This window comes from Sus scrofa, chromosome 16 (genome assembly GCF_054392235.1).
Source record: "Sus scrofa isolate SSC_HxYL_T2T_F1_AM1 chromosome 16, Sscrofa_HxYL_maternal_Yorkshire_Landrace_v2.0, whole genome shotgun sequence".
Taxonomy (NCBI): Eukaryota; Metazoa; Chordata; class Mammalia; order Artiodactyla; family Suidae; genus Sus; species Sus scrofa.
Window position 1 is genome coordinate 47,189,171 of NC_139398.1, and position 20,869 is coordinate 47,210,039.

The 20,869-nt window shown below is 42.5% G+C and overlaps 1 protein-coding gene across 2 annotated transcripts in view; it reads right to left on the reverse strand.

Annotated features, from left to right (window-relative positions):
• ANKRD55 (ankyrin repeat domain 55) overlaps positions 1-20,869 on the reverse strand; it is a 164,092-nt gene that overhangs the window by 28,682 nt on the left and 114,541 nt on the right. Inside the window, exon 20 of one of the 2 annotated variants that reach the window (XR_014831343.1) lies at positions 7,747-8,024. The gene's annotated coding sequence lies outside the window, so the exon portion shown is untranslated. Of the gene's footprint in view, positions 1-7,746; positions 8,025-16,810; positions 17,081-20,869 lie in introns of both variants that reach the window. The other variant, XR_014831344.1, reaches the window with a different exon arrangement.

Sequence of the window (20,869 nt, forward strand, 5' to 3'; positions counted from 1 at the left end):
AGTCACCACACTCGGTGCAGTGATTTCAGTTTGACAAAACTCCTGCACAGCCCATGTCTGTGATCTGCTAATCTTGACAGCTTACTTTTATACTTCTCATCTGTGGAAATGTTCAAATTCCATGATGATCAACAGAGAGGGAGGGAAGGTAAGTTGGCAGGTCCCGGGTGTCCAAAGTGTAACTTGACTGGGTTATAGAATAACCAGGTTGTCCAGCATTATCTAGGCACTTGATCCCCAAACAGGCTGCACATCATAAACATCCAGAAAGTTTTAAATGTTTTCAAATTTATTTAATTTTGTGTGTGTGTGTGTGTCTCTTTGTCTTTTCTAGGGCCACACCCACAGCACATAAAGGTTCCCAGGTTAGGGGTCCAGTAGGAGCTACAGATGCCAGCCCACGCCACAGCCACAGCAACGCTGGAACTGAGCCACATCTGTGACCTACCCCACAGCTCATGGCAACTCCGGATCCTTAACCCACTGAGTGAGGCCAGGGATCGAACCCACTACCTCATAGTTCCTAGTAGGATTTATTAACCACTGAGCCATGACGGGAACTCCTATTTTAAAATTTAACAATAGTAAAATCTACTTTTTGGAGCTAAATTCTCTGAGTTTTGACAAATGCTTGTGAATACCACAACGGTCAAGAAGCAGAATCGGGAATTCCCTTCGTGGCTCAGCAGTTAACAAACCTGACTAGGATCCATGAGGATGTGAGTTCGATTCCTTGGCCTCACTCAGTGGGTTAAGGATCTGGTGTTGCCCTGAGCTGTGGTATAGGCTGGCAGCTGGAGCTCTGATTCGACCCCTAGCCTGGGAACTCCAATGTGCAATTGATGTGGCCCTAACAAGAGAAAAAAAAAAAAAAAAAAAAAAAGGCAGCAGAATCATTTTATCTCCCCTTCAAGAATTCCCTAGTGCTATCTCTTTCTACTCAAAACCTACCTTCACCCTTAAATTCCAGAAGCCACTAATCTGCTCTCTGTCACTGTAGTTTTACATTTTCCAGAATATCATATAAATGGAATGCAGTATGGAAGGTGGATTCCTTCACTTTGTATAATGCAGTGGAGATCTGCTTGTATCCAAATTTTGTTCCTCTTCATTGCCGAGTACTATTCTATTATACAGATGTATTACAGCTTGTTTATATATCCCCAACTTTGAGAATTTTCATTTAGATGATTGTGAATAACGCTACTGTAACCACTCACATATAATCTTTGTGTGGATATACATTTTCATTTCTCTTGGATAAATAACTAGAAGTGGGATAACCTGGAAAGTTTTGAAAAATATTTCTACATCCATTGAATATCAATCCCTTGGGGATGAAGCCTTGGGATATGTACTTTTTAAAATTTTTTTATTTTAATGATTTTTATTTTTTTCCATCATAGCTGGTTTACAGCGTTCTGTCGATTTTCTACTGTACAGCAAGGTGACCCAGTCACACATACATATTCCTCACATTATCATGCTCCATCATAAGTGACTAGATATAGTTCCCAGTGCTACACAGCAGGGGATATGTACTTTTAAAATGCTCCTCAGGTGTGACTTTGAAATGGGTACAGGGTGTCCTCTAGGGGTGATGAAATGTCTTATAAATAGATACAGGTGACGATTGCACAATCTGTGAATGTACTAAATGCCACTGAATTGTATACTTAAAAATGGTTAATGGTTAATTTATGTTATTTGGGTTTTACCTCAATTAAATAGGAACTAAAACAATGCCCCCTAGGTGATTCTGATTTTTGGAAGCTCTGATCTTGGGATGCTGTATATGGAGGGGTTTCATGTTTCAGGTGACTGTACTTGTTAGAGGCATATCTCAGGAGAATGAACTGGGTCTTGGGTACAATTTTCAACTTGTGACTCTGTAACAAACTGAATTTCCTTTAGAAAGTTCTGGGAGTCTTAACAACATTTGGTGGCTAGAAAGTAGGTCTATATATCGGTTGGTCCTGGTTTGGATGGACCCAGAATTCTGAGGTTGTCAGAATTCTGCTCTGCTCTAACCAGAGCTCCAAGGACTTAACATGGATCCTGGGTTCAGCCTGCCTTGGAATGGAGCAGTATAGCTGAGATCCTTTTCATCAGAAAGTTACCAAGGAAATTCTAGCCCTAATGTCTGTTGAAACTGTCTGCAGAATCATTTTGGATGCTTGGGATTGGGTGGCTATCAATTTCCATCCCTCTTGGATGGAATTTTCACCAGTAGAGATACAACTACTTATTGCAACATTTGAATAGATCAAATTTCATCACTTGACTCAAGAATCTCCATAAAAGACCTTAAGTTCACAAACCTGACTGTGACAGAGTTATGACTAAGCCTGTAGATGTGAGATAAAGTAGTCAGACATTCATATGAGATAGAGTTGGGAGGTGAATGAACACAAGGCAATGACATGAGAAATCTTAGAGAAACCTTTATCATTAAAGACTGAAGCAGAGGCCCAGACTGAAAAGAGATGAGAGATCCAGAGCGTACTCCCTGGGTCTCTACAGTCATCCATTTCCCTTTCAAATCTTTTAGTCTCTGCTGCCCTAGATACCCTGTATCCTTATACTTTCTGTTTTTGTCTTTTTAGTTTTTTTAAAAATTATAGTTGATTTACAGTGTTGTGCCAATTTCTGCTACACAGCAAAGTGACCCAGTCATACATATGTATACATTCCCTTTCTTATATTACCTTCCATCATGTTCTATCCCAAGAGATTGGATATAGTTCCCTGTGCTATACAGTAGGATTTCATTGCTTATCCATTCTAAATGTAATATTTTGCATCTGCCAATCCCAAACTGTTACCATGTAGTGGCTACCATGTTTTTGTCTTTTCTATATCACTTGTACTTCTAGCCACCTTTTCAACCAGAAGATCCTCCCACACGAAGGCCTTCTTCACGTGGGATTTGTGTGTTCCAAGCCAAAGGAAGAAGATGGTTGGGAGTTGGAGCTCAGAGTTGAGCTTTGTCCCTCTGGGTTTTCCTCAGCCACCACCACAGTAGGTTGTTGGGGTGTCCTTCTGAAAGCATCATCCCAAAGCTCTGTGCTTCTCAGGGAGGGATGAGTATTAGACTCCCAAAACAACACACTTTGGAGTTCTTATGACTATTTCCAGAGAACCCTCCCCAAGTGTCCCAGGGGAGCCTTTTCTTTCCCCTTTCCTTGTTCCCTGGAGTGGAAGCCTCCTCAGGTAGATTAATCTCAGTCTTGGGTAATTTTTGACATTTGTCTCCTCCATCTTTGCCTTTTTCCCCATTAGGTTTCACGAGTTGAATGTGAAAGGGCAGAAAGGCAAGCAGGATTGCACTTAAAGCAGAGAAGGAGGGATGGCCCGAGGAGGGGCTTGTGTATGATGTGGGTGCAGGGAGAGGTGAGGTTAGGGAACCCAGGGTGAGATCACAGTGGGGGTTAGCATTTAGACCTGAACCAGCAAAGACAATTCAGTGATTGAACTTTCCATCATCTGTGTAGCTTATATCCGACCACGAACAAAAAGAGGAAGTTACAGCCCCACCACATACACTTTGTGTCTCCCACCTTCCCCTGCTTCCTCAGGCTGAGTCAGGCTTGGGCGACTTTCCTACAGACTTGGTCTCGGGGATGAGGGACACCCAAGCAAATGTGTAGGGAAGATAACTTGTTTGGATTGGCTACCTCTTTTTTTTTTTTTTTTGTCTTTTTGTCTTTTCTAGGGCCGAACCCACAGCATATGGAGGTTCCCAGGCTAGGGGTCTAATTGGAGCTGTAGCTGCTGGCCTACACCACAGCCACAGCAATGCCGAGCCGAGCCGAGCCGTGTCTGCGACCTACACCACAGCTCATGGCAATGCTGGATCCTTAACCCACTGAGCAAGGCCAGGGATCGAACCCGCAACCTCATGGTTCCTAGTCGGATTCATTAACCACTACACCACGACAGGAACTCCTGGCTGCTCTTTATCTCCCTTTCTAGATTTCTTCCCCCAGAACTATGTGCCTTTACAGACAGATTCCATGGTGGAGAGCTCTGTGGAAGCAGAACTTTATGTAATAGATCATTTCTGACCACTTCTCTTTTCTCAACCTTTCTTTTCCTATATCCCATCCTCCCTTTGAGCTAGTATGAAACTGGACTGAAGGTGTGGTGAGAGGCAGGGTCTTAAGGGATTTGCCCTCTCTCCGCTTATAGGTGACATTTTATTCTCTCCTCACTGCCACCTGAAGAAATGAGCAGGGCAGGAGTGTGAGGACACAGGGTAGGGTTGTTGGTGAAGATAGCATTTTGTCAGGGGAACATTTAGATGTGTATTACATAGAAAATTCACTTGAATATATTGACTTATTTATAGGAAAGGTCAAAAATCCAGAGAATTATATGGAAGCTTAGAGTTAACATGCTCATCCATCTACCCATTCATTGATCCATTTGTCTATCTATTCATCCATCCAATAAATAATTATGGATCCCTCCTAAGTACATGCTACTGTGCTGTATATACTATAGCACTGTATATACTTGGCAAATGTAGCATATGCAAGGAAAGAGAGAAGAGAGCATGATAAGACAAATAATTGCCTTAAGACAGCTACTGTCAGGGATTTATCATCTGAGAGAGAATTTGAAAATCTTGGCTGGCACACAACAATGAGGATCCCTAAGGAAACAATATAATGGCTACACAGGCTGTAGGGGAGACGGAGAAAGCACATAATGACATCCTGGCAAATTGTACCTCAAGGCACATTTCCCACAGGGCTGTGGTTCCCCAGGTCTGCAACCCCCACCCCCACCCCCTTGATTATAATAGTGGCTAAAAGGCCATGTTCTGTCATTAGCAGCAGCTCTCTTTGTGGGAATAGTGGTGTAATTGTGGACAGAAGTGCATGCTGAGTTCTATTTATAACTTCTGATGACTCATTAATATGTTACCTTAGCAGAGGCTAGCTCCAGAGCCAGCCTTCTATTACTTTTTGTCAAAAACATTCTCACTGGAGTATTCTGATGAAATAAAAAGCAAATTGTCTGGTAAGCACTCCCAGCAATTTGCACATCAGCCTTCTAATTGCTGTAATGTTAGCCACACTTAGTTTTTGGTATTGCAAACTACAATTGTCAAAGGTACTGGTAATTCCTAGTGCTTACATGTGGAATTGGTGTTAAGGAAAAAAAAGAATAACTGGTAGTTTTCTAAAGAGTTTAACTAGCAGCTGATCTGGAAAATATAACCAACCTTCAAAAGTATTTCCATTCCCGGAAGTCTTTGCATCCTCTCCGACTATGCCCTTTGTGACATTTCCACACACGTGACCTTCACACCCATCACTGATTCCCACAGAGAAGTCGTAGTTGGGGTAACTCTGAATTTTATAGAGATGTTAAGGTAGGACTTTGAAGCTGCAAAGCTGTTATCAATTCAGCCTGAAAAACAATCTCTGTGGTTAAGTATGTTAAATCCCCCTGTGCTTTCATAGCAGTGTGGCTAAAGGTTATTACTGTGAACACTGGAGGGTGAGTGGGAGATAACTTCAACCAAAGTGCTGTCACTGAAATGAGTTCAAAGGAGTTACTCATCTTTTATGCATTTTGGAGGAACCTCATAATCAGATACTATTCTACGCTTTGTTTAAAAAAAAAAAAAAAAACATGTAACAAAGAGTACCAAAGCCAAGGATGAAAGCTAGAAATGCTAGCAAGGATGAAAGCAACTGGAACTTTCACACACTGCTGATGGAAATGCAAAATCGTACACCATTTCGGAAAACAATTTGTCAGTTTCTCATAAAGTGAACCATACACTTAGCACATGTAACAATCTCAAACTCCTAGGTATTTACCCAAGAGAAACGAAAACATATACCCCTGGCAGGGAGTGGTGTGTGCGGTGGAACAGAGCATTCAGGAAACAGCATCTCCAAGAGTGTGACTAGACAGAGGAACTAAGGATGTAGAGCATTGGAGGGTTGAGAGAAGCAACAAGACGAGGCTGGAGGCAGCCAGTGCCGGGCTTGGTTGGCCGGGGTAGACTTTGGTCTTTATCCTGAGATTGATGAGAGACTATTAAAATGTATAATGCAAGAAGCTGACATCATCAGCTATGCCTTTTTAAAAGATCAGTCTGGCTGCAGTGTGGAGAACAGACTGGAGGGAGGCAAGGATAACTGTGGGGAGGCTGTTGAATTGTCTGGGATAATTCACAGCGGGGCTTGGGTTGGGGCTGTGGCCATGGGGAATGTTCTCTTTCACCCCCCAAACCCCTGAGATTGTTTGCACTGATGCCTTTACGTAATAATATTTCTAACAGAAACAAGAATGATAAATTGCTTATTTTAAAATTTTACATATATTATTTAAAGTAATATATATATAACTTATGTAATATTAAGGATATTATGGAACATAAAAAAGCTATGCAAAGCCATCTTCCTATTTCAGAACTAGAATATTATCATTGTGAAAACCTTCTTTAAATGAGAGTCTGTGCTTAATTTTATTTTTATTTTTGTTTGTCTTTTGTCTTTTTCAGGGCCTCACCACGGCATATGGAGTTTCCCAGGCTATGGGTCGAATAAGAGCTGTAGCCGCAGGCCTATGCCACAACCACAGCAACGCAGGATCTGAGTCGCATCTATGACCTACACCACAGCTCTCAGCAACGCCGGATCCTTAACCCACTGAGCAAGGCCAGGGATCGAACCCACAACCTCATGGTTCCTAGTCAGATTCTTTTCCACTGCGCCACGATGGGAACTCCAGTGCTTAATTTTAAAAAGGGGTTGAAAACTCTCCTTGGAATGCAGTGATATTAGGACTTTCTAACACTTAGAGCTTTTAGGCAATAGAAGCAGCTGCCTCAGGAGGCCAAGCTGCAGTCTGTGTAAATGCAGAAGGATTCCCAGGAGGGGAGGAAGGTTAGGACCTGCAAATGTGCTGGTCCTAACATCCCCTGAGACATTGCAACACAGAGAATAAATATATGGTAAAAGCAAAGCTTTCACGGGGCATTTAAAATCCTGGCATGCTGGTGTCTTAAAGCTGGATGTGGTATTGTAGCTACTTTTTTGGAGAAGTCCTTTGATTTGGGGAATACATGAGATCTAACCATGTTTATACACATATTCCTATATACAGAAATATATGTGGCTACAGTATTTTATGTCTTGAGCCCCAGAAGTAGTGGGTTAGGAGCAAGCTGAGGGACTGGCAAGAGTTTCTGAATACAAGGAAAAGAGTTGCAACTCCATTTTCTATATGTAGCAGGGGGTGGCAGGTTTTGGCCCAAATGCTACTTGTTTTTCAATGACCCACAAAGCTAAGAATGGTTTTTACATTTTGTCTGGTTGATTGACCTTTTGAATTTGAGATAATTGTAGATTCACATGCAGTCATAACACATACATGCATTACTATATGGAAAATAATTAGGTGAACTGGATTCATCAAAATGAAAAACTCTGGGTATCAGTGAAAAGGAAACCCACAGAACTGGTGAAAACATTTGCAAATTATACATCTGATAAGTGATTAATATCCTGAAGATATAGGAATTATTAACGTACAAGAATTATTCATTTATATCCCTACTCTCTTGAGAAAGGATATATAAGATGAACAGTATAGCATGAATAAAAATTAGAAATAAAAGAAGAAAGACAATATAAAACGGACCCAGGAATGCGACTACAAAAGCACATCATAATTATTAATCATGACTTCATGTCACTTCAAATGTAACTTCAGGCTTACCGGCAACCAACTCAAAGTGGGAAGTGCTGCTGGTTCTGCAGTTCACATAACTGATAAGATAACAAAGGCCAGTGGCCGAAAAGAAGTAGATTACTCTTGGTACTTAGACCAGACAAGTTCTTCAGAGAGTCTCCTCGCACAGAACAGTGTACAACCTTGAACCATGTGCTCAACCATATCCTTATAGGAGATCCAATGGTAAGCTCTTTCAGTTCAGCAAATTCTACTCGGGCGGCTGGTGGGTGGTGGTGTGAGTTCTTTGAAATATGTGTTCCAAACTGTGAAGAGTCACAAACACATTGCCAGTTGAGAACATTTCAACATCTCAGTGAGAAAAAGCTGTTAACAGCCCAGGTTCAAGAAGAAAAGAGAAAGTCATGGCTTCAGAGCCCTAATATCACTGTTTGCTTCTCTAACCTAAGGCATGCACACGTACACATGGCCACACCTGGGAGACACACACATACACACACACATCTCTAAATTCTTATTTCATGTCTTGGCTGAATGAGGGAAAGGTTATACTACAACTGTTTTTAAAATTTAAAAGGAGCTACCAATTACCAGGAACTGATGCAAGGCAATAAACTATAATTCAACATCAGGCATTCTTATACAATAGTGAAGCCAGATTTTGTGTGTCCTGAAGCTTATGCAAATTTGGGTACTCTCCTTAAGGAAATGAATAGGAAATTAGGAATTTAAAAATGGGTACGAAAATAAATATACAGAAAGAGAAAATAAATCACAACAAATTACTGGAGCTGTGGAGATTCGAGTTCTTTCCTTCTGAGATTAGGCAATTTACCAGAAATGCTTACAGAGAAATGCTTCCTGATTATGACCTGCCTCCCCTTTCCCACCAGATACTAACCCCCGGGATTCACAGAGGCCTCCGCAAGCAAGGGGCCCAGCTGCTTAAACTGCATTAACTCACAGCTTTGTCGAAAATCTTGTCCTCGGTTCCCATCACTAAGTCCATCATCTTTTTCCTAGAAGACTAAGCTTCTCCCTCCCTCTGATAATGCAAACTTTGAACTGTTATTGACAAGGCCCCAAAGAAATCAGTGCTTTGGACTGTCTCTTTGAAAATGACTCCATATCCATCTCAAAGAAGTAATAGCTCCCGGACTTGCTCTTTGAAAAGTGATCCCTTGCCCTCACAAACAGGTCAGGCTCTAGATATGGCTATCTTTGGCTGTCTTGCAAGAGAATTTCCAGAGAAGTGTTTTGGGGCCAAAAGGGAGGAATGTGAGATCTGCTCTGTTCTGTGAGGCAAACAGCAGAAATCTGGGAAAGTCTCATATCTCTGAATGTATTTTGTGTACATCTTCAACTCTCTTCAAATCAACTGTACTTTTATTTCTTGGATGAAGAGCTATAATCAAGTTGCCACTGTCAAGCTGTGAGAATTTTGACTTCAGCTTTGTAACAAATGAATTTGAAAGTGGAAAAGGCAGATGGGAAACAATCTCCAATCTGAAAAGTAAAAAGTGAAATTTATTTCTAGGAAAATATTGCCTAGGACTTGGAGAAAATTTAGAATTATTTAAAAATGAGGGAGGTTTGGCTGAGAGTATTTCCTCTTGCTTCTTGTAACTTTGCTCTCGGATTTAAGCAGTGTTAGCATATTTGCCACACAATAGATTTCCTGTAGTAAGAGGAAAGAGTTATAGGCTGAGTCTATCTGAAGGAAGGCAAGGCCCTCTGATGAGTAATACAAAATATAAACTGGTCAGATTTTTAAAAATGTCAGCACTAAGTTTAACTACGGAAGATTCCCTGACCATGGCTATGGCTCCTTGCAGTAACTGAGCTCCTGGCAGCTGCTTCATGGCAGTGATTCCCTCTAGGTCCCTGGAAGGTGGCCTGGGATGGAAAAGTAGGTGAGTGTGAGTGCCCAGGGGAGGCCCGGCTCTGGGTCAAGGCTGCAAAGCCAAGCCTGGGGGTTTCAGGGCTGATATTTACCTTCTGGCCTATGTGTTTCTGCAGAAATTGGGGAAGCCTTTCAGAATGAACGTCTTTGTTCAGGAGGCCATGGAGCTACCAATGAGACCATATCAAGCTGATCCACCAATGTTTTATAGGAGACCGAGAAGGAACAGAGTGGGAAACAATGTACAAGAAGGAAAATGAAGAAAAAGAAAGCAGAGATAAATTCAAACTCAAAGTATGGAGCTGAGACACGGACAGACTGTTTTGAAGCATACAACTACAACAAGCTCTCAGTAGTTCAGAATTGTGTCAAAGAGGTCGGATCTGGATAAAAACTTAAACAATACATTTGTTTTTAACATAAACACAAATTTACTACTTTAAGGCCTATTCTTCAACAGTTAAATAGCTGAGGAAAGAGGCAGAAATCCTCCTGGGATTGAATAAATGCCTAAAGGAAAAAAAATGTGATGAGGTCAATTAACTGTTCTTATCTAAATATATGCTGCCAAAATTACTTTAAGTGCTTGAAAACAGTTTTTTTCCGTTGGAAGGCTAAATAAGATTTTGGCATTTGTTCTGAAAATCTTCTTTTTCAAAATAGTGTGGATTTTGACCATATCTTGAAATTATTCTGTACTCTTTTTAGCACAGTGAGAAAGAATATCGTCTTATTCCATGTGGAATACATGTAGCAATAATAACAATTATTTTAGCAATAACGACGGTCCTCATTTTTTGGTATTTACTAGGTACCAGGCTCTGTACGGATCTCTTTTTGCATATGCTTTCTGAGGTTACATTTTTTAAAAATTGGTAATCTCCACCCACTAAAAAATTTAAAAGAAACTGAAGAGCATAGAGGAGACACCTCCAGAGTCCACCAAGCTCACCAGGCTCTTGTTTGCCTTCCAAGATATTGTGCTGAGCGTTTAAAGCATATTGTTCCTTTAATCCTCGCTACAACCGCATGTGGTAACTACTATTATCAACTTTATTAAAAGACGAGGAAACTGAAGCACAGAGCATCCTTGCCCTAAATCATAAGAAAATAGGAGAACCGGGATCAGAACTCACATGAGTTTCATCACTGTTGTGTTTCCTTCCCATTATCTTCATTCCTCAAAGCCTAGACACCACTGTCTTTCCTCCCCTAATTGTCTAAATCCCCTCCATCCTTCAGGGCTCTGCTCAGAATAATAATACTAATAATAGCATTTATTGAATGCTTTCAGAATGCCAGGCATTTACATATACAATCTTATTTAATCTTCACAGAGCCCTCTGAGGCATGTGCTATTATTATCCTCATTTAACAGAAGTGAAACTGAGACTTAGAAAGTCACACAGCTAGTCAGTGGCAGAGGCCAGACTTGGCCGTGATGTTCTGATTGAGGCCCTGTTCTCCTGGCTCAGAGCCACTCACCCCTACAAAGCCCCCCCGACTCTCCTGCCTAGCAGTGTTTCACTTCATACAGGACAGCCTTACCATGTCACAAATCAAGATAGTATCAGCTAACAAATCATCCTCTGTTATTCTCTGGCAATTCAGACTGGATTCTTCTCTTTCAACTTTGCTGTCCTAAACTGGAGAGCAGACTCTGATTTTTTTTTTTTTTTTTCCTTTTTCTTTTTCTTTTAGGGCTGTACCCATGGCACATGGAAGTTCCCAGGCTAAGGGTCGAATAAGAGCTGTAGCTGCCTACGCCACAGCCATAGATCCAAGCCAAGTCTATGACCTATACCACAGCTCATGGCAATGCTGGATCCTTAGCCCACTGAGGAAGGCCAGGGATTAAAACCGAATCCTCATGTCCTCATGGATACTAGTTGGGTTCATTATTGATGAGCCACAATGGGAACTCCATGATTTTTTGTTGTTGTTATTGCACCTGTGGCACACAAAAGTTTCCAGGCTGGGAATGAAACCCACACCACAGCAGTGACAACACTGGATCCTTAACTTGCTGAGCCACCAGGGAATTCCACAAAGACACTATTTTTAATGCTTGGTCATAATGCTTAGCAAATGCCTGGTGAATGGTAAGTGTGCAATACATAATTAGTATACTTATTAAAAAATATTTTTATAATACACAAAAATAAACTCAAAATAGATTAAAGACCTAAAGTGAGTTACATGATAAAACTCCTGGAGGAAAACATAGGCAGAACATTCTTTGACATATATTGCAGCAATATCTTTTTGGGTCCATCTCCTAGAGTAATAGAAATAAAAAGAAAGGAGTTCCCGTAGTGGTGCAGTGGAAATGACTAGGTTCTGACTAGGAACCATGACATTGTAGGTTCGATCCCTGGCCTTGCTCAGTGGGTTAAGGATCCGGTGTTGCCGAGAGCTGTGGTGTAGGTGGAAGATGCGACTTGTATCTGGTGTTGCTGTGGCTGTGGTGTAGGATGGCAGCTACAGCTCCGATTAGACCTCTTGCCTGGGAACTTCCATATGCCGTGGGTGCAGCCCTAAAAATACAAAAATAAATAAACAAATAAAAAATACAAGTAGTTTACAAAAAAAAAAGAAAAAGAAAAAGAAACAAAAGGGACCTAATTAAACTTAAAAGCTTTTTAGGAGTTCCCATTGTGGCTCAGTGGGTTAAGAACCTCACTAGTATCCATGAGGATGCAGGTTTGATACCTGGCCTTGCTCAGTGGGTTAAGGATCTGGCATTGCTGTGAGCTGTGGTGTAGGTCACAGATGCAGCTCAGATCTGGCATTGCTGTGGCTGTGGCGAAGGCCAGCAGCTGCTACTCCATAGCAACCCCTAGTTTGGGGACCTCCATATGCTGCAGGTGCGGCCCTAAAAAGCAAACAAAACAAACACCAAAAGTAAACTTAAAAGCTTTTGCCTAGCAAAGGAAAGTACAAACAAAATGAAAAGGTACATTACAGAATGGGAGAAAGTAATTTGTAAGTGAGGCGACCAACAAAGGATTAATCTCCAATAATCCCCAAAATATACAAAGAGCTCATACAGCTCAATATTAAAAAAAACAACACAGGAATTCCCGTGGTGGCGCAGTGGTTAATGAATCCGACTAGGAACCATGAGGTTGCAGGTTCGGTCCCTGCCCTTGCTCAGTGGGTTAAGGATCCGGCGTTGCCATGAGCTGTGGTGTAGGTTGCAGATGCAGCTCGGATCCCGAGTTGCTGTGGCTCTGGCGTAGGCCGGTGGCTACAGCTCCAATTCGACCCCTAGCCTGGGAACCTCCATATGCCGCGGGAGAAATGGCAAAAAGACAAAAAATAAAAAAATAAAAAATAAAAAAAAAACCCAATCAAAAAATGGCAGAAGGTGTAAACAGACATTTCTCCAAAGAAGATATAGAGATGGCCAAAAGGCACATGAAAAGATGCTCAACATTGCTAATTATTAGAGAAATGCAAAGCAAAACTACAATGAGGTATCACCTCACACTGGTCATCAAAAAGTCTACAAACAATAAATGCTGAAGAGGGTGTGGAGAAAAGGGAACTGTCCTACACTGTTGGTGAGAATGTAAATTGGTACAGCTGCTATGGAGAACAGTGGAGGTTCCCTAAAAAACTAAATATAGAACTACTGTATGATCCTGCAATTCCACTTGTGGGCATATATCTAGAAAAAACAAATAATTCCAAAAGGTACACGCACCCCAATGTTCATTGCAGCATTATTTACAATAGCCAAGACATGGAAGCAACCTAAATGTCCACTGACAGAGGAATAGATAATGAAGACATATATATATATATATATATATATATCGAGATATATATATATCTCGATATATATATATATAATGGAATATTAGACATAAAAAGAAATTATCCCATTTGCAGCAACATGGATGGATCTAGAGATCCATACTAAGTGAAGTAAACCAGACAAGGACCAATATCTTATAATATCGTCTATATGTAGAAGCCAAAAAAATGATACAAATGAACTTATATACAAAGAAGAAATAGAGCCACAGACATAGAAAACAAACTTATAGTTAGCAAAGGGGAAAGAGGGGAGAGAGATAAATTAGGAGTTTGGGAATAATATATATATATATCACCATAAAGTAGATAACCAACAAGGGCCTACTGTAGAGCACAGGGAACTATATTCAGTATTTTATAATAACCTATAAGGGAAAAGAACCTGAAAGAGAATGGATGTGAGTACATGCATAACTGAATCACTTTGCCTTTGCTGTACACCTGAAACACAACACTGTAAATCAACTATACTGCAATTGAAAAAAAAAAAATAGCTCTATGTGAGTTGTAGAAATCCTAATGATACCTTACAAAATAGAATAAGAAAATGGATGAATGAAAATCAGATTCTTTAAACTTCTATAATTACCTCATCAGCATATTTAACTTTTGAAAAATCAATTAAGTGTGCACTAGAAGAAGTGAGAGGAGACAAATCAGTTTAGAGAGCGTAGTGAGTCTGTGCGTGTGCACCAGCAGGCTGAGGTCTGCCTTGCCTGGAGGGGTGTCCGCCCAAGGGCTTCTCAGAGTGTCAGGTACCTTCTCCCTGAGAAGTTTCTTCTACTGCTTCTATTGTGCTGGGCTCTGTTGGCTTTTTGTTTTTAAATTCAACATCGCCTCTAAATACAAGTCAAGTATTTCATCTGGTGTTCAACTGAGGACACTGAACTGGGTTCAAATGCTATAAGATAATACAACTATATTTTTTTACTTTTAGGGAAATTAAAGAGATTTTTATTTGAGCATACACTGTTTCTGCTTTGGAACCTAACTGTGGTTTAAGATGCTACTACATCATTCTGTGGATAAAGGTGGTTCTAGTTAGGAAAACTTCAGATCCCACTAGTTTACTTGCTAACATTGGGCAAATAAAATTTGAAAACTATTTTCCACAGTGAAAAAATATTTGTGTGTGAAATGAGGTTGCTTTTGTTTTGAAGTGGTTTGCTTTTTCTCTTCCCCTGACATTGTCTCAACTTGCAAATTAACCCTGATCACAGATGAGGCCCTTGCTTAAGAAACTGACAGCAACATACACCCTGATGGGTGGGTGGGGCATAACGTTCAAAGTAAAAAGGTCCCCTGCTGGGTCGAAGACAGGGTTAGAGGTTCTCCAAGTTTCCTCCAAAATCTCTCTGTAATACTATTCCAGCAGCCCTAGGTCTATTATAAAAACATCTTCTGAATAATTTATGACCTCTTTCCTTTAACCAAGCACATTAGCTGTTCTCCAGATGGTTGACTCTTCTAACAGGATGCTGGATCATCAGCCGTACTTTGGGCCACTTTGCTCAGCTCTGGGGACCACTGCTCAGACCCCAGGGACACACTTAACCTGATTTTGGAGGGGCCCCATTTACTTCTGCTCTTGTCTGCCTCTTGTTGGGTCAGTGTACCACCATGAGTGGATTGGCTACATTTAAGGAGGACCACGTGTTATCTGAGAACATTTGCACCCTGGAACCCCAGGCAGGGGGAGCGGATTACTTTGGAGCCCTTCTCTGAAAGTCGAACAGACTTCTGGAGATTGAGCACAGGGCCTCTCGGTTAGGAAGCAGGACACAGGATTGGTGATGAAAATTTGCTTAGGAAGGCTGACAGCCCTTGCCTCAAACTGTGGGGCTGCCGGATGGTTTCTGGTCTCCTTAAAGCTGTCTTACCTTGTTGTGACCCATCTTGACGCTTCTGAGAAATGGCTTTCATGATCCCCTACTCAGAGATCTGCAGTTAAACTTTCTTTCCCCTTCTCAAGCCCATAGTGCCACGAATAGGCTTAAAAAGCCATGTCCTCCGACAATCCTCTTCCCCACATCCCTCTTCTTCTACCCAGTCTCTCAGCCCCTGCCCCCTAAATCTGAAAGTGCTTTCTTGCTAGAGGAGGAAGCCCAGTCCTGCAACTTCTCTCCGCTCAGAACTTCTCATTTATCAGGCCTCAGCCCAAGTGTCATTTCCTTCAGGAGGTTGCTGCTTCCTTAAATACCAGGTCGATTTCCACCCCAGCCGAGACCACATTCCTCCCTTGTTCCCACGGCATCTGGTACAGTGCTTGCCTGAGACATGGTCTGTCTGCCTTTTACCCTGAGCAGTTACCTCAACAACTGGGTTTTATCCATTCATACCCGTAGTCCCTGCGGACAATGTTCTGTGGAATCACTGACCCGCATGGGGAGCCTTTCCCTTCTTACCTTCCTAAACCTCTTTATGTTTTCACACTTTTAAAATCATAATCTTTCCTACGAATAGAAAAAATGGAATACATTGTGAATACTTATTTATTCAGATTGACCTAGACTTACCAGTTGCTTACGCCTTGCCATACTGACTTCACCTGTTCTATTTTATTCAGCTGCTTCAAAGTAAATTTCAGATTGAATGACATTTTAACCCTAAATACTCATGTATACATAACTAAAAACAGACATTTTCTGACAGCCCCGTGATATGCCATTGATACCATTATCACACATATCCATATTATCACATCAAATACAGTAAACAATAGTTCCCAGATGGCACCATTGTCCCCAAAAGTTTTTTTTTTTGTCTTTTTTTTTGCTATTTCTTGGGCTGCTCCTGTGGCATATGGAGGTTCCCAGGCTAGGGGTTGAATCGGAGCTGCAGCCACTGGCCTACGCCAGAGCCACAGCAACGCTGGATCCGAGCCGCATCTGCAACCTACACCACAGCTCACGGCAATGCCGGATCCTTAACCCACTGAGCAAGGGCAGGGACCGAACCCGCAACCTCATGGTTCCTAGTCGGATTCGTTAACCACTGCGCCACGACGGGAACTCCCCCAGAAGTTTTTTAACAAACGGTTTATTCAAACTAGAACCCACTCAGGGACTATAAACTGATCCCTGACCAACCAACTGGAGATATTCAGTTGTCATGTCCCTAAATTTCTTTTAACTTACAAGTCCCTTCCCCTCTTTCCCATGTTATTGGCTCATTGAAATCCAGCACATTCCTTTGGAAGTCCCGCTTTCATGGTACTGTTTAACTTTGCCAGGCCTTTGAGGTGAGCTGACCTAAGGAACAAACACAGCCAGCCCTGAGGAGTCTTGTCCACATCAGGGACCTTCCACTTCTCTGTTCTCATCATCTAAGCACACAGCCTCGGGCAGAAGACTAAAGACTCACCCCGTGCTCTGGCATCTCCTGCTTGGACGTCCCTTTCCTGGTCTCGCCATCAGCTGGTGTGAGCCTTCCAGTAAAGCAGGGACCTGCACAGCTCTCCTTGCAGCCACCAGCAACAACCACGTGAACCTCGGGAGCCCATAAAACATACTGGGGAGACAGTCTTTGAACTCAGGACTCTGAGTCTTCATTATCAGTAGGAGCAACCAGCGGCCACCATTTTTAAATGCAGCTGAACTCTCTCCTCCAACTTCCATGAAGTCAATAAACCTCCTAAATTCGTCCCAGAAAAACAGCTTGTTTTCTAAGTGATTCAAGTCCAGCAGTGCCACACCCACCCTCTTGCCCCAGACAGATGGTCTGTCTCTAGGCAGAAAATCACTCTGGCTGCTCCTGCTGGCAAAAAAGGGAACCATTGCCATTGATTTGATGGAGAAATGTGAGGGATTTAGTCTCTGCCATCAGTTGTCTTGGCTGAGAAGCTCTGGGAAATCATCCAGAAAGAGCAGATCTGCTTGCCATTTCAGAGGCAGGCGAGGTGGTCTGTGGCTGGGGCAGGGAGAGAATGGGGAGGTGGGAGGTTGGGAACAGCTGTGTGTTTAGACTGACGGCCCTAGGCCTGGGGAGTCAGAGCTGAAAATTCCAACACAAAGAGGATTCCTGAAAGCAGTGATCCCTCTCTCCGCAAAGAGAGAAGTGGAGGAAGGGAATCAGGGCAGCAGGGGGTGTGGGCTGGAAATCCCAAAGGACAGTGCCTGCCAGGCTGATATGAGTGAACATCCAGCTGTTTTCTTTGGCTCATGCGGTTTCTGGTTGTGTTTATTTTCTTTTTCAGCAAGGAAAAAACCCTCCAACAACTACATTTCTAGTGAGGGAGTAGGTCCCATTTTAGTCTTTCTTCTTCCTGAATGTGGTAAAATGCTTCATAGGTAACAAAGGGGAGAAAAGAAACGACTTTATACTTGTACACAAAATTCTCAACTTGGAGGATAAAACTTTTCATTTTCTGGCTCTTCCATTTCCTGTTTTCCTTTTTTTTTTTTTTTTTTTTTTTAACTATGAAGCTCGTTCCCTACCACCCCCAAGCTCCCAACACACACACACACACACACACACACACACACCCCTCCACTCTCTTCCTCTACTTTCATTTCAGTGGCTCCAAAATCAGAACATTATTTGGTTTTGAAAGAGTCACTACGGAAGTTTGTGAAATCTTTATCTCTAGAGGTTTTACTAAAGCAGGTCTGAGCCTCTCTTTTTTGCGGCAGCTTAGGAAGAGTGAGGGTGGGGGAGGGGGCCTGTGAGAGATCAGGTGGCCTCCCAAGGACTCTCCTCTTTATGGTTCACAGAAACTTGATCCCCAGAATGGGGGCAGAGGGCAGGAGTGGTAGAAACTTCTGTTTCCTCCTCAAGATCCAGTAGGAAGCCTTGCTATTTTGAGAAATAACTTGGCCTATGCTTCACTGTGCGGTTGATTTGGAAAGCCGACTGCTAAGAACAAGGAAAACCAGAACCTGAAAAACTGCTTGTCCATGAGCATCCTTCTCAGGCACAATCAGGGATGGCTCTGGATCACCTGCATGTGCAGAGGGCCCTACAGCCTCTGCATGTCAGCTGTGTGGGTGGAAATTCCCCTTCTTGTATGAGGCCACAGTGGAAGTGGGGGCCTGGGTGTCTGGAACAGCTTCAGCTTTCTGGGAGTATATTATGAAGCCAACTAAGTAACAGGAAGTCATCGCTTGGGCTTTAAAGGAGATTTGTGCTTTATAAGAAGCCAATGAATACATAAAATGGTCTAAAAAATTGTACAACAAACAGGGGGTGGTCGGGAGAGGGGAGGAGGGGGATAGGAGTTCGCTTCTTCAAGTTCTGGATAACCTTCAGGAAGCTGATTTGCTTGTCAAGTGAACTGCACCCGCCCTTTCTGGACTTTAGACTTTTATCTTTAGGTTCTTTCGTTCCTTCCCTTTAGCCTCTGCTTCTCTGAGGTCAGCCCTCACCTCAATAATCCTCTCCCAGGGCCGTCATATCCTCCTGGGCTTCAGAAGACCCTCCCTTCTCGGTCTTTTCCCACCCTTCCAGTGAGAGAAGCCTCACTGGGCACACAGCAATTACACCTATGATCTGAGAGGATGCCCAGGAGCTGTCAGTGGCTGTGCTGGCCCCCACGTTGCTCACTGATGCTTGGCTAAGCAATCTCCTGGGTCTAGAGTTGGTGGCTGGGAGTTTAGACTAAAAGGGAAGAGAACAATTTAATGACAAGTTTGTTTTGTCTTGTTTTTTTTTTACTTATAAGTGAAACCACCATCAAAAAATTTTTGACCATAAAGTTGGCCTGCCTCTTTCCCTCTCCCTCCCTCTCTCTGCTTCTGTCTCTCTCTATATATATATATATATCTGATTAGTCTTTTGTTGGGGAATCTTTCTTCCACTTTACAAGAGAAAATAAAAAGGCACTAGAGAGAAACTCAAATTCTTGCCACACCTTGACCTGTAGGGATGCCCATCTCTTCCTCCTCCCATTCCATCGTAGTTGGAGCAATTGCTTACTGCCAGGGTCAGTTCTAAGGCTCTATTTATCTCCTACAGTCTGACAGACTTTGCTCCATTGCAGGACCCTTCTTGCTCCTGCTGTCTCACGTGCTACTGCTTCCTTTCACCAGCATTTAAACAAGCCTGTTTCTCTCACCCTAAAAATAATACTTTCCCTTGCTTCGTCTACATTCCTTTCCAATGTATTAACTTTATTTTCATACTTCTGTATTCTTGATGCTCTGGCATTGGAAGCCTTGCTAACCAAGGAGGGCTCGCCCCTCCCATCCCCTCCACCCAGGCTTAGCCAGTTCCTAGAGGTAGAACACAACTCAGCTGAGCGTGTACTTTTCCTATGCAAACTAGCCAGTTCTGGAGCCCACACTCCAGCTACCTCCTTTATGGCCTCTCACCAGGTTCTTAGGCTTTGCCCACTATCCTCCTGTCCTACTCAGCCCAAGGCCGGGTACCAGAGGACTAGAGACAGCCCCTATGTGACAGAGTCAGCTGATATTATTCCAACTAGCCTATCCTCAACCTACTGACACTGCCTTGCCTTGCGTTCTTGTGAAAACCACAGTTGAACCCCCTGCCCATGTCGTCTTCTCTCTTTCTTCCTCCTGGTGCTTCCCTGTATGACCCTGCCTGGCCTGGTGTAACCCCTCTGGAAAATGGCAACCAACTAACTTTTCAATGGCAGTCATCTCTTGATCTGTTGGCCTCACATTACTGGGATAATGATAAAACTTACATTTTTAAAAATCCATGTACTTCCTTATCTGGTTCCTTTTGGCTTCAGTCAACTGTACCAAACAGGTGTCTGTTTTCACATCACCACTTCTTTACCCTCCACTCAGAAATTCTCCTTCAAATCTGGCCTCTGTGCCAACATTGCTCTGCCACTGCTCCTGCCAAGATCACTAATAACCTTGTTGCTAAATTTTAAGGCTGCCTCCCCAGCATTATCTGATTTGAGCTTTAAGTAGCATCTGATCCTAGTGACCACTACCTTCTTGAAAGTGTCTCCCCATGGCTGTAGTGATATTCATCTTTTCCACTACAGCTTCTTAGCATCCTCTGTGGGTTCTATTTCTGTTTATCTGTACATCATAGAATCCATAGGAAATTCAACAGCATACTGCCATGTGCACATGGATATCCTACCAGCATTTTAAAATGGGAATTTCCTAAACTGAACTCATCATCTCCACCCAGAGCCCATTCCCCAACTGTGCTCTTTCTCAGGGACTGGCACCATCACCCCTCGAGTTGTCCTAGGCAGAATCCTGATGTCATCCTTGGCTCCTCCTTCTGCCACATCCCTCATGCCTAATCAATCACCATGACCCATAGATTTTACATCTTGAATATTTCAAAGTCATTTATTTCCCTCTACCCCCAGTACCTCTAGGTTAATTTTGAGTTACTGTATCTTTCATCTGGCTAATGCGGCAGCCTCCTAACTAGTCTCCCTGACTCCATTTTTCCCTCTTCCTTCCGTTCTTCAGATTGCAGCCAGAGCTCTTT